The sequence below is a fragment of the Pinus tabuliformis genome, chromosome 5_2 (assembly GCF_031772625.1).
Source record: "Pinus tabuliformis cultivar Carrire ecotype Pingquan chromosome 5_2, CPIR1, whole genome shotgun sequence".
NCBI lineage: Eukaryota > Viridiplantae > Streptophyta > Pinopsida > Pinales > Pinaceae > Pinus > Pinus tabuliformis.
The window spans coordinates 433,123,346-433,134,756 of record NC_142306.1 but is presented as its reverse complement, the minus strand read 5'-3'; the positions used below and the strand labels follow the sequence as shown (position 1 = coordinate 433,134,756).

General features: G+C 35.5%; 1 pseudogene; it reads right to left on the bottom strand.

Annotated features, from left to right (window-relative positions):
- Nucleotides 1-10,109: 10,109 nt before the first annotated feature.
- LOC149159506 (putative pectate lyase 18) lies at nucleotides 10,110-11,161 on the bottom strand (annotated as a pseudogene).
- Nucleotides 11,162-11,411: the final 250 nt, after the last annotated feature.

Sequence of the window (11,411 nt, the reverse complement as noted above, 5' to 3'; positions counted from 1 at the left end):
TCGCCGAATTCTACGCTGGAGAACCCGCGTAGAGCTATAAATATACAGGGAAGCATATCGAAGATGTCCTTGGAAAACCCACATGCAACTACAAATTGTAGGTCTCGACTTTATTTTAACACTGGAATCAGTGGATAAGGTATCTGGGTGAACGGTTTGAGGCGGTGATCTCTCCCTGAATTCCACTGGCATGCAACGAAAAGAAAGTAATCCGTACTATGAAATATTCCTCTCTTAAATTGCCTTAGTGCCATGCAGAAAGAAGCTTGATCCCTCAAGTCGATGACTCGGTGTGCCAGAGTCAGATATTGTCCTGAATTGGAAAAGAGTTGCACCTGTTTAGATCGTTCTCTTCTAGAAATCTACTGAAGGGTGTTGTTGCAAGATGTTGGTTTAAATTATGATAGCTAGCTAGTCAGCCGATAACTTGCGTCTCTCTAATTGACTGCGCTGAAGGCCATACAGCCAAAATGGATTTTCCACTTCTTGTTACCAACTAAGAGATCCCACCATTAGGAATTGGAACGACGAGACACACCGTTGATGATAGGATGTCTATCCAGAATCTTATGGCAAACGATCATCGTTCCTCTCCTTTGCAATATTTTAATCAGTCCGGTCGTGGCAAATATGAAATCGAAACCCTTATAAAATTGTTGCATCGTGAGGTAGCCTTGAATGATGAACTCAGTGCAGTAGTAACAAAATGCACTAACCCATGAGATATGGGGTTTAACGGTAAGTTTCGCTGGGTGAAACCCATGAGATGAGGGTTCAAATCTCATTGAGTATACATATGACCTGTTGTGTCTTGGCTAGAAGAGTAGGTGACCCCTCTTGTTGAGGCATAAGTTTCCTGCTATTGTGCGTAGCCTAGGTTTATAGTGGCAGCCAGTTAGATTTGATCCCGGATCTGTTCAGGATAACTCACCAGTTACTGATTATAACCCAAATGTTGATCCCGGATCTGTTCAGGATAACTCACCAGTTATTGATTATAACCCAAATGTTTATATCCTGAATCTGTTTAGGATTCACCAGTTACTGATTATAACCCAAATGTTGATCCCGGATCTGTTCAGGATAACTCACCAGTTATTGATTATAACCCAAATGTTTATATCCTGAATCTGTTTAGGATAACTCTCACCAGTTACTCATTATCCTAGATTTAAAATAAAACAAAATACACTAACCCAAATATTTGGGTGAAGCCGTACCCATATCTATCCTAGATTTAAAATAAAACAAAATGCACTAACCCAAATGTTTGGGTGAAGCCGTACCCATATCTAGGCTTCATTCGAAAAGGCAGATGCAAATTCTTTTACTATTTGTTTTAACATAGTGATCTACAAAAATCTATATAAATGCAAACAATTCTCCTTTAAATTTGCACCTGTACATATAATTGTTTAAGGAGAAACTTTTACATTTTTTTAACTATAATTTTTAGTAAAGTGTTTACCTTGTAATTATGATTTACATTTTTTTGACCTTTTAACCACATAGGGTAGTTAGGTAGTTAGTTTTATGTATTCAAAATTTTTAATTATATTTTATAATTATGATATTTGACCAAATAAATACTTTATTGCTTAGAAGGATTAACATGTGATACATGCTCTCTGAAAATTATGATAACAAATTTCAATGAATCGATCTTTATTAGCATCACGAGAAGGATGAAATAATATGAGATGAAGGAGAATTGTGTGTGTTAATCAAATTTAATTAAAAAAATAATAATTAGTTACTTTATCTTCCAAATATTATTGATATGGATTCATATTTAAACAATAACCAAAGCATATTTTAAAATATTATTTCTATATAACTTGAATAATTATTATAAATTATGTTAATTAGCTAATTATTATAGTAATAAATTTTTTGGTAAAGGTTCGGTAAAAAAAATTAGAAGAATAATATTTTTTGCATTCAGACTTTTGTGATCCATAATAAATTAAGAAAAGCATTTCGGTAGAAATCACATAAGAGAAATTTTTGGCCCGCGTTTAGAACCAACAATTGCGGTTCATCATTAGTTATATTTATTATAATATAAACCTTCAATTTTATGATGAAAGTTAGAAGGTGAAAAAAAGAGAAAATGAATAGGGTACACTATTTTATATAAAATAAAATAATTTATAACACCACCAAACAATAGCTTTACTTTAAACGAGCCCTCATTGTAATAATCATTCATCCTGAACATACAATTGAGGAGAGGAAGACGTGCAAATCAACGCTCTGAGTTCGGAGGGAAAAATCAAGGGTTTGCAGAAATGGCCACCGCAACTGCAGCTTACCCTTTTGCCGCAGGAATCAACTGGGCAAAGATCTTCACCGCGCAGCTGAAGTATCGAAAGGGGAAGGAAGATTACAGACGACTGGGGAATCGCTGCCCCCTTACGGAAGACGTTAGATCTAGTGAAGATCTAGAACTTGGAACGGCGGATCGAGTCTCTGAAACGCAAAAGAAAACCGTTCTATTGTTAACCCACACCTCTCAATCCGCCGCAAATCTAATAGTATCGGCTCACTGGAATCGATGTTATGATAAAAACGCGGAAGCAAATCTGGAAACAATGTGGAGGGCTCATGAAAACACAGACTTGGCATCGAAACGGACATACAGTTACACGCTTTCACAGATCCAAGGCAAAGTGGCCCACGACGACCATCTTACAGCGACAGATAGGAAATGTTTAGAGAATTTTGGGGCTGAGTTTAGGACGATGGCGAGGGTTTCCCAGGTGCCGCCAGAACGATATGGGGTAGGGGTTTCAACTCGCCTCCGATCAGAACGGCAAACCCATCTTGTTTCGTTCATGCTTCAAGATAAAGAACACAGGAGCGATCCACTGCGCAGGGGTACAGATCTGGCTCAACAAAGCACCGATCTAACCCATACAAATGCAGATCTGATTCAGATCTTCATCAAATTGCTTGAAGGAAAACACTACTGCATGCGGCTCAAGCAGGCAACAAGTATACAAGAGTTAAAAAAGGAAATACAAGGCCGCTATGGAATCCCAGAACGATTACAAAACCTCATTTATTCAAGGTTCAATCTGCAAGACAGCAAAACCCTGCAGCATTATGGCATAGCTAATGATTCAACCATTAATCTAACCCTCCGACTGCGTGGTGGTAGCTCTGGAACCAGATCTAAAAATACAGGCTCCTTTCGGGATGCAGTAAAAGGAAAGGAAGAAAAAAGGGGAAGCAAAGCAGCACCAACAACAGAATTGCCAAGACCCTACATCGTCGAGCAAAAGCCAGAATCACCAACTGTTCAGGTATCTATACCAGAGGTAAATATCCTATATAATGATTTATCAAATACTGCAGTCATATGTAGATTCAATGGTTTCTGGCCAAAATCAGATGCCCTGCATCAATGGATCTACACAACATGGATGACTAACTGTGAAATTTACCTTTGCCCTAAAGGGTTTTTCATAGTTAGTTTTGATACAGAACAGGAAAGAGACAGTATTATTAAACATGGGCCATGGTTCTGGGGTAGTGCTGGCCTCTTCACAACCCCCTGGTTCTCGGGATTCGATGCTAATACAATGAAAGTCTCAACCATGCCTGTATGGGTGAGGCTTCACGGGCTCCCACTGCATTTCTGGCATCATAAAGTGCTAACCGCCATTGGGAATTCTCTTGGGAAATTCCTAAAAATGGATGAAGACAGAGCAGTCAGGGGTATCTTTACATTCGCCAGAATATGCGTAGAAGTGGATCTGAGTCTGGGGCTACCAGACCACATCACGCTAAACTTCAACAATACTCAATGGATACAACAACTCGACTACGAGAACACAGCATTCCGGTGCAGAAACTGTTTGCAGACAGGGCATCTCCAAAATGAGTGTCCATCAGCTCAAAAGGACTCCATGAAAACTAAGAAACAACAAAAAAAACCCAAAGGCTGGCAACACACAGAGCCATTGGAAGAAGAGGACATCAAGGAGGACCCTCCAGAGAACCACATGGAACTAGAACCTCAAAAGGGACAGAAACAAACTCAGGAAACAAAAAACCTTTCTACTCATACGAGGCTGATCATTACAGATCTACATCAAGAACTGCAAATGGAAATCAGTGGCATAAAGAGAACCCATAGCTCGGCGGGCTCAGAATCAGACAAAGAACAACAAATGATCACCATGGGAAACCAGCTAGCTACAACTACACCCACAGCTGATTCGGGAGGATGGCGCCGAGTAGAGAAGAAGAAGGGAAGAAAAGAATAGGCTTGCTGGAACATTTATTTTTTTACTTTTTCTGTTATTCTGTGGGATCCTGTCCTTACAGGATTTAATCATCTGCTATTCATTGTTATTTTCTTTGTTATGCTGCCTGTTATTACAGGATCAGCCATCTGCATATGCCTATGGCATCTACAAAATGTAATTTTATCAATTTATGAATAAAATTACGACTTTTTCCTAGGGGAAAAAAAAATAGCCTTACTTTAAATTAAAATGTATAAATATTAAAACAAACTTAAATATAATTTTTTATAGTTTTCAATTGGAGTATGAGTAATAGTTAGTTTTAATAAAAGTTGGGATCTAATGCATGGCTTTTCATCTTCAAATGTTTACCTTGCTACTTTAAAAAATGCAAAACATATGACATACATATCTGCAAATGTCTTTCCCCTGTAACTTTTCTAAATTAACAAACCTATCGGCCTCTCTTTGCACCTTTTGGGAAAATTGCTAGTTAATACCATTGCATTTTCTTATGTACTAATCTTGACTACATTGCTCATAACTCTCTCTACAAGAAACATGAATCTAGTGATATTTCTTGGTGCCCTATCTTCCCTCCCATAAATTTATCACCACGCTTTGACCCAAATCAGACCCAAATCAGAGTTGAAATTTGATGGGAAAAATGCCCGTCACAAGCTCTTTTGCCCTTTTTTTCGTTTAAAATTCTTTGATGACGGTTTACTATGATGTATTGTGAAGTTTACGAAACTTATTTTTGGCCGGCTGTTATTTTATAAAAAACGTTCTTAATTTTCTAATACTCTATCTAAAGTTGTGTTTGGGCTGGGGCTAGGGTTGCTCAACATGTTACCTATGGAAACTATTCTTCTTAGCCCTCCTATTCGTCATGTACTTCTTGATTTTTTTGTGCCAGGCACTTCTCAGTCATCGGTCATGTACTTCTTGAATTTTTGTATTTCATAGAAAAGAGTTCATGTATAGTTCAGGCTTATCAATATGCATTGAAGGTCTTAGAGTTCATTATATATAATTATTTTTATACCAGCCTCAGTACGCTTTGAAGCTCTCAGATTTAATTATAAATTATTAGTTTTTATAAGTGTAAAATTAGAATGTCTATAAATTATATATACTTACGACTCCATTGTGAAAAATATATTATAAATTCTTAAAAAAGAATCTATAATTATTTTAATATAAGTATTTATTCATTGAAAAATAAATGTGAAAATATTTTCAATTATTTTCTCAAAATTTTTAATTTTATAAAATTAGAAACTTTGTATAGTTTTTAAGTATGTAAATTTATTTCTATGAAAGTAAATTAATAGTGTGAAAAGCTATGCATAGGTCAATGAACATTAGGAGTAGCGCACTTGACAATTAACAGTGTTTTAGAATTGTAATTTATTTTAATTTTATCATTTTGGGAAACTCACCAAAACTTTCTTTTTTTTTGGCTATTTTTGTAAGTAGTATGCAAGGAATATCATTCTATATTTTTCAAATATACAACAACCTAGTGGAAACTAATGTTATGCAATTATTATGGTAGCAGGTTGCTCCTTCATATGAGATTTGATGGCTAGGATGTGCTTGATTTGTTCTCTCTATAAGTTCTAGATCACCCTTTGATATTGGGTGATATTAGGTGATTAACCCATGAGGTGTAAACCAATTGGTTTACATGGGGTTTAGTCCCAACCACATCACAAGTTGAAGCCTTATGCCGAGGGGTCGAGGATGGAAGCCACTTTCGGAGAATTAAATTCCAAAAGGTTTTACAAGCTTGCCAAAGCCTCACAAGCTCATCATGATAACCAACCCATTGTGGGTGGATAGGTCCTATTCCATCCAATAAATGGGTTGATCGATATTCTTCCATCCAATAAATGGGCTAGCTCCAACCCATCCTAAACCTAGCTACAGAAAAAAGGTGGTTGGTTGAATCATATGGATTCGAATGTAATAGTAGTTGGAGCAATTTGATAATGATTGTGAAGAAAAGCTAGGATACTTGCAATTTATGAGCAGCTAGTCGTCCCGATACCTACCCATTGGGGGGATTAGATTGCATATTTAAGCCACAATAAAAGTTGATCAAAGTTATTGTATTGAAACATGCTTGTTATCATTGATTGTACTTTTATTGATTGGTAATTTAAATTTTTCATGAAGACTAAACTTGTTGGTTTGATTGGAGTTTATCTTTTAGTTCAAATTGTATGGTACCAATTGAGGATGGAAGACATTTTTGGGGGAATTAAATTATCCCAAGGGCATCCAAGTTCAATGTAGCTTCACACCATCCTAGTTGCATCAAAAGGATCTCTCTAACCCAATATGGAAGAGATCTTGTAATGTTATGTTATGTAAACATTTTGACACAGAGAAATTACATAAATAATAATAATAGACTAATATATTTGGACTCAGTAAATTAGATAAAAATAATAATAAAATGATAATAATAACTACAATTATTAATAAGTAAACCAACCTAAATCTATTTGAAATATGGATCTATAAAATATTTGGACTCAACCAAACTAGATAAAAATAATAATGAAATGATAATAATAAGTACGATTATTAAAAATTAAACCAACCTAGATCTACCTGAAATCTCAATCTATCAAGCTCCCAAACAGATGAAATCTTATCCTATCATGTTAACTAAGTACCTAAATCCAAGAGACTAGGTGACCCCAACCTACTTTCAGCAAAAAAAAAAGTTATGTTCTAATAATACAATGATGTGTTAGCTCTTCTGACATGCTTACGAAATGTATATCAAGTTATCATGTATTTTGGTGAAGACAATATTTATAGTTTTTTTCTAAAGACAACAACATCATTTGATCACTAACATATCATTATATAATGTAAATATTATTTGCCTTTACTCTGGTTTATGGCATATTTAGTCTGAAATAATCCAATATCATTCTTCACCTAAGCCAACCTACAATAAATAATTATATGATATAGAGTTTCTTTACTTTTCCTATACTTTGGATTAAACCAATTTTTAATTTAAAATCAACTAGTCATTCTTTTAAATATGTAATTCTCTTACATTAAGTATTAATTTATGTTATATGCTTCACTTTCATTATGTTCTTTCTTCTGTGCTTCGATGTGATTCCCAGTGAAGTATAGAGTAAGGTAATATATTTAATGTCTCGGCTGTCAGGTTCATTTGGTTATAATCCTACTTGAATGTTGTAATGATACTAATTTATTGCATCTTACAAGTTATAAGGTTTGTGGTGTATATCTGATAATCTTCTTGGTCTCGTTGGTTAATTCTTTATTTATTATCATTAATGTAATATATTACCATGTACCATTCTTCAAGATGACTCTATGTAAATATGGCTTTAATCTACTATGGTTCAGTGGCTACAATCCTGACCATCGATCACTAGGGTTTAGGATTTGACGGTACCAAACAATTGGGTTCACTTATGGGCATAACTTCCCCTTACCCTCGCCACACTTGTACCTAATTTTTTCTTTTTAGCACTTGGAAGATCTCCACTTTGACTTGTCCAACCTAGGTCACTGGTTTGTGCATTCCATGGTAATACACCATCGATTTCAATTTTTGTTAGTTTATATTATAAAGCGATCGAATTTCTTCGCTAAATTTCCATGAACTGCAAATGCAGAGATGCGGGCTTCTAGAACATTAATGTTTTCCTTGTCTTTTCCAGGGATGGGGAAAGACCCTTTACTCGTTCTTTAGTGTTTGAGATCTCTATCGTCACTTACACGGTTTTCAAGTTTTAAATCTTCACCAAAGAAGAGATTAAGGTAATGTTTTATTCACGTCCCTTTACCATCACTACTATAAATATTTTTTCTTTTGCTTATGCTTATCAGGGTACTATCCCTATTGGGCTTACCCATCTATAGGTTGGAGACTCAGAAATATCGATTATTCAGGTATTAATAATATTTCCAACTTTTCTTTTCAGTAGTTTGATCTTGCATCCCTTCTTGGTCCACTTCCTAATATTTACCCTCTTCTTAGGGCTCCTTGGTAGGTTCGTTCGTTGTGGGGGTTCCTCCATCATTTTCTTTGGGCTCATTATTCAATTGTTTAATCGACCTGGTGGATTTTCCATTTCACGTTCCGACCATAACATATCTTTGTTTAATCGGTTACAGGAATTGATCTTTCACCTTCAAGAACACCCCGACTTGGATTGTTTTCTCACTGTGTGTTTAATTTTAAGTTGGTCATATGACCTAGATATTCTTTAGAGATTAATGTGACCATTAAGCCATTCAACCCTTGAAATATGTTTGTGTAGTTAGTGTTTGAATTTTTGACGATTGTAATTATAGGTTTTTACCAATTACTGATTTATGAAGACAATTTCCTCCTTGTTAGTCTTGTGCTTTGTCTTGTCTATGTGGTTCTGATATATATATATATATATAGAAATAAATTTAACACTCCAAAAAATTACCAAAACACTAGATATTTCCAAATTAATTAATTTAAACTAATAAATTTTTAAAAATCTGAAATAGATTTTAAGCAAAATTGACTTGAAAAAATGGTGAGAAAAAAGCCATTTTATTTACTAATTAAATTAAGCATTTAAATATTACTTAAATATTAGATTGAACATCTAAATTTAAATAAATAAAATTCAAATAATTTATAAAAACAAAAAAAACATATTTTATTTTCAAAAGCTAAAGTTATGAATTCAAAATGATATTATTTTAATATAAAAATATAGTAATAGATATTATTATATTAAAAATACCTTGAATGGATAAGGGTTATATAAATATATATATATATAAAATTTATTTTTCAATGCTGTAAAAAAGCCATTTTATTTACTAATTAAATTAAACGTTTAAATATTACTTAAAAATTAGATTGAATAAAACTCGAATAATTTATGAGAGCATAAAAAATTATTTTATTGTCTAAAGCTAAAATTATGGATTCAAAAGTAAAAAAATGATATTTTTTTAATATAAAGATGTAGTACCATGCATTGGGCCAATCTTGAGCTTCGTGATATGCCTCCCTCCCTCTATATCACGGGGGCAGCTAAGCACGCATTGACCCTATGCACCAATTTCGGTTGGGTCAAGTGAAGTTATGATTGACTAGCTACTAATTAAATGTACAGGGGGCAGCTAAGCACCCATTGACGCTGATGCACCAATTGCGATTCACTGTCTACTAGTTGAATGTACAGGGGGCAGCTACTTCACATGCATGTTCACTCCACTAAATAGAGAGCACTGAGGGCGTATAAAGAAAACACGGCCCGGCCCTTTCTGGTTTTATATATATATGAATAAGAATTGCCAGAATATATTAATAATAGAATTTGAATTTTTTCAAACATATTTATGGTGGAAACTTTAATTATCAAATCATAATCACGCTAGCTATCACTAAAGTTACATGAAAGTAAAATTAATTATATAGAAAGGTCCTTTTATTGAAAAAATAATAAATCAAAATACCGAGATTTAAAATAATTTCTTAAACGTTTGAGATAAACATGAATCACTTATATTTATAAACATGAACCTTTTATATTTGCGAAATTGAAAAGGTATTATAGCATACGCTGGATAACTTAGGATAAAAGATAATGTGAAGTAATTGCTCATATCTATTAGCTAAATTTGCAAACCATGCATAGTTAAACTATGAGAAGGGGAACATTCAAGAAGACAAAGTTCTGAAAAGTAATGACAATGTTTGTGGGCACTCAAATGCAAGAGACAGTTTTGAAAAGCAATGACAATGCTTGAGGGCACTCAAATTCAGTCGTGATAATGGCTGGCAAGACGCTGGAATTAGCAGGCAGTTCCTTTCTTACACGAGAGCACGCCTGCGTTCCTGGTGAGCTTTTCCACGAGGGCTGAACTCTTTGGCCTGCGACTGTATGCGGTTGCATAGGTCGAAAGCACCTGCGATCCTGATGGCGTGAAATATGCACTATTTAGCAGCACATCATCTTCTGATTTCCAGTTCCACTTTTTCCATTCACGTTCTGTGGCGTTTTGCCTCTTGGTTACTTCTTTAGTTAAGGGATTTGCAGATGCCATGAATCTATTGCCCTGACTCAGTATGGTAGGGTTTGAACTTTGAACTTCCACCGATGGCATACATTCCCCACTTAGTGTAATCATTGTTAAACACATGTAAGTATCCAAATCGGCACCTACATCCAGTTAATTCATAATTTAATTTCTAAATAATATAATGGCTATTTCATACTTTTGCTTCACAACCAATACAAAATAAGAGGGGAAATGAATGAAATAACAATTAAATTACTCACCTTGGCGTTCGTTGCACGAGACCTTCGCCAAAATGGTTGAGTGCAACCGTTGCCTGCATAACTTTGTCATGATGGTGGTCGTCACTGTGACCCAATAACATCACCTACCATTGGAGAAAAGCCGGCCATTGTCAAGGTAGAAGAGAAGGAATAAAATAGAGTGAATTGCAATTAATGAAGGAATGAGTATGTGAGCTTGCTTACCTTGTTGTGGCGACTGAAATAATTGTTGGAAATGGTAATATAAGTGGATGCCTTGACTGCGTCAATGAGGCCATCTTCGCAGTTAGACATAGAGCAATGGTCCACCCATATGTGCCTCGCTGTCGAGATGGAAATCCCGTCTCCATGATTTATTTTTCTTGACCCACTCTTCAGAGGATACATATTTACCGCAGCGTTTCCTAGACTTTTACAGTCATGAATGTGGATGCCATGAATGATGATGTTTGTGGCATCTTTTATGGTGATGCACGGGCCCTTACCAATGTGGACTTTGGAGACTCGTCCGTCGATTGTTTTGAAGCTGTGAATAACAAGCTTTTCCTTGAGCTGGATGACCATGTCATTGTGGAAGATGATCCACAGCGGCTCCGTCTGAATCACGGCATGACGCAGTGTACCTTTGGATGGATTCACGGCATCATCACTGGCATTCGTAATCACATAAAACTTGCCGTTTTTGCCTCCGATGGCATGCTTGCCAAATCCAATGCCGCAATCTGCCAGCCGTTTTCTGTTGCTCTCCCAATTGCGGTCGCACCGCCAACAGTCATCGTTAGGATTACCCATGGCACATGACGACACGCTCAGT